Here is a 3,207-nt window from a genome sequence, read left to right on the forward strand (position 1 = left end):
GTATGATTGATAATTCAGGTACCTACCAGACCATACCTCCTTTGTGTACCAATTTGTTTTGATTTCTCCGAAACGGGAATCGTATTTTGTAATGCATTTAAATTAACAAGCATGATAGGTAAGATAACAAATATCAAAAGGAGAACTGAACTAAACCAAGTAACTTTATCTCTCAATTTTGTATTTTTCTTTGGCCACAGTACAAACTATGACATTTTAATTCTTACATTAGCTGGTTTTTAGACGAACAACTTGTATATCTATTCTTAATTTACATTAACTCATCGCACGCACAAACTGAGCAACGTTTATAAATAAAAAAAAATACTTAATGCGAATATGTAGATCAGCAACTACGCTTCCTTCTGTAGTTTTTTATATTTCGCTTATTATGTTATATAAATATATTATAGTACTTTGCTTATTTGCTGCTTTTATTTAACCAGTTTTTTAATTTGCGATAATTTGGCTTTTAGCTTGACCTCAAGCAATATGTTCAGCATTATTGATACTTTCAGGTACTTGGCGAACCTTCAAGCATTTTTTTTTTTGAAAAACATGTTTTAAATATTTTTTCCCTGAAAACCTGAAATGATTTCATTAGATTGCTTCTGTGTATTCTATATTCCATAGGTGTAAGTGTATCAGCTTAACTAGTAAAATGAATCAATGCTATCCATACTAACAGCGATCATTCAGTGTAGTTAGCGAGAGAAAATTTGGCAAAGTACAACGAATTATTTGGTTATTTAAATATAAATCACTTCTATTTAAAAGAAATAGCCACATTTCAGTGATTGTGATCTGCACACAAAATATTATTTAAGTTTCACGGATTTAGTGTGATCGTTATTAGCAAACTTTTTACTTAAAATTAGATTTAAAATCCTGTACAAATTTTACTATTTTAAGTATAACAATTCAATACAACCTTTAGGATGCATAATATAATGAACATCTCAAATGCCATTCCTTTAAATAAGACAGACTATGATTTACAGTCTCCAAATTTTCGACTCAGTAGAATGAATGAAAGATAAATTTTCGGTAATAAAAGTCGATTTTTGTAAAAATCGTCAGTCGTTTATGCATAATCAAAACTAATAAAACCAACGACGTTATTAACAAACTTTTTATAATCAGTTTAAGAAAGGTAATGATAAATCAAAGATACAAAATTTGCTGTTTAATTGTCTGATGCGTCTGGTCAAGGTTGAATATTTTTCGAATTTTATAAAGGTCCTAAAAATAAATTTGGTTTAAACTCACGTACAAATTTTACTAATTTAAATGTAACAAAAATTCAATACAACATTCAGGATGAATAAAATAATTCACTTCTCAAATGCCTTTCCTTTAAATTAGACAGACTATGATTTACGTTCTCCAAATTTTCGACTCAGTAGAATGAATGAAAGTTACGTTTTCAAGAAGTCGGTTTTTATAAAAATCGTCACTAGTTTATACATAATCAAAACAATAAAACCAACGAAGTTATTAACAAACTTTTTATAATCAGTTTTAAAAAGATAATGATGAAGTAAAGATACAAAGTTTGCTTTTTAATTGTCTAATGCGTCTGGTCAAGGTCGAATATTTTTTGAATTTTAGAAGGGTAATAATAATAAATTTGGTTTGAAATCCCGTACAAATTTTATTAATTTATATGTAACAAAAAATCAATACAACATTCAGGATGAATAAAATAATCCATGCCATTCTGCCATTCCATAAATGCCATTCCTTTAAATTAGACATACTACGATTTACGGTCTCCAAATTTTCGCCTCAGTAGAATAAATAAAAGATACGTTTTCAAGAAGTCAGTTTTTGTAAAAATCGTTACTCATTTATGCATAATCAAAACCAATAAAACCAAAATTTGCTTTTAAATTGTCGGTTGCGTCTGGTCAAGATCGAATATTTTTCCTATTTTAGAAGTGTTCTAAAAATAAATTCTATCTAAAATCCTGAACCAATTTTACTAATTTAAATTGAACAACAATTCAATACAACTTTCCGGATGAATATTATAATTAACTCAAAATGCCATTCTTTTAAATAAGACAGACTATGTTTTACGGTCTAGAAATTTTCGAATCAGAAGAATAAACAAAAGAGAAATTGTAATGAAGGCGGTGTTTGTGAAAAATTGTCACTCGTTTTTGCATACTCAAAATCAATAAAACCAACTACGTTGTCAACAAACTTTTTCTAAACAGTTAAAAAATATGATAAATGAAAGATGCGAAATTTGCTTTTGAATTGTCTGGTGCGTCGGGTGAAGGTAATTTTTTTTTTATACAGGGTGATTTAAGGGGTGATAGAGGCTCCCTTAGGATGTAGGAGAAAAATATAGAAAAAATTTTTTTCGCAAATTTCTAGAAGATATTAACAGTTGAAGATCGAATTTCAACTTTCTTATTAAGCATTATTTCGAAATTGTTCCATGTTTAATTGGTAGCATATTGGAATACTTAAGCATTCAAAAAGAAAAATTATAATCTTTGCTTCAAATTACGAAAATTTTTGATATTCAAAAAGTTCTCTTCTACAATTTTTTGATGAAAAGTCAAAGGGGCAATGATGTTTTCTGGCATTAACAGATGGTTACAGGTGGATAGCTCTTGTCAATAATAACAATAATTTGTCAAACTGTGACTGACTTTGAATTTCCTTTCACGAGTTTGCGGATATGCGATTAGTTCAGGGAAAATGCTACAGTAACATAGCAGAAGCTGAAAGAATTCATGCCAACAAAGGGCGAAGAGAGTGGTTCCAGGAAGATAGTGAACGACAATTGATGTTTGGGTTCCGGACACAGAGGAACAAGTATTGAACATAATCGAATCAGGGTCTTCCAGGGGTACTCAGAGCACGATAAGTGACACTTTCCCAAGCACCAAATAAATACTGAGGAAGGGCTACGTTCCTACGACGTTTGTACGATACACACAGCACAAGGAGATAGAAATGGTGTAGGAGTTAATTAACTGAGTACGAGAAGCTGCTTGATAAGAGTGGATAATAAGGATATTACACAGGCACTAGCTTCTTTGATTGCCTAATTCGAGGTTATGATAACAGGTTGACATTTCGAAAGTACGTTCCTCAGTCAACAAATCTTGTTGAATTTACCGTTTATCCTTGTCTATCTTATTGTCACTCTGTATAATTCCATGGTTACCGGAGTTTTAAATAATTACG

The sequence above is a fragment of the Dendroctonus ponderosae genome, unplaced genomic scaffold (assembly GCF_020466585.1).
Source record: "Dendroctonus ponderosae isolate FM_Combo_2020 unplaced genomic scaffold, Dpon_F_20191213v2 Dpon_F_20191213_2, whole genome shotgun sequence".
NCBI lineage: Eukaryota > Metazoa > Arthropoda > Insecta > Coleoptera > Curculionidae > Dendroctonus > Dendroctonus ponderosae.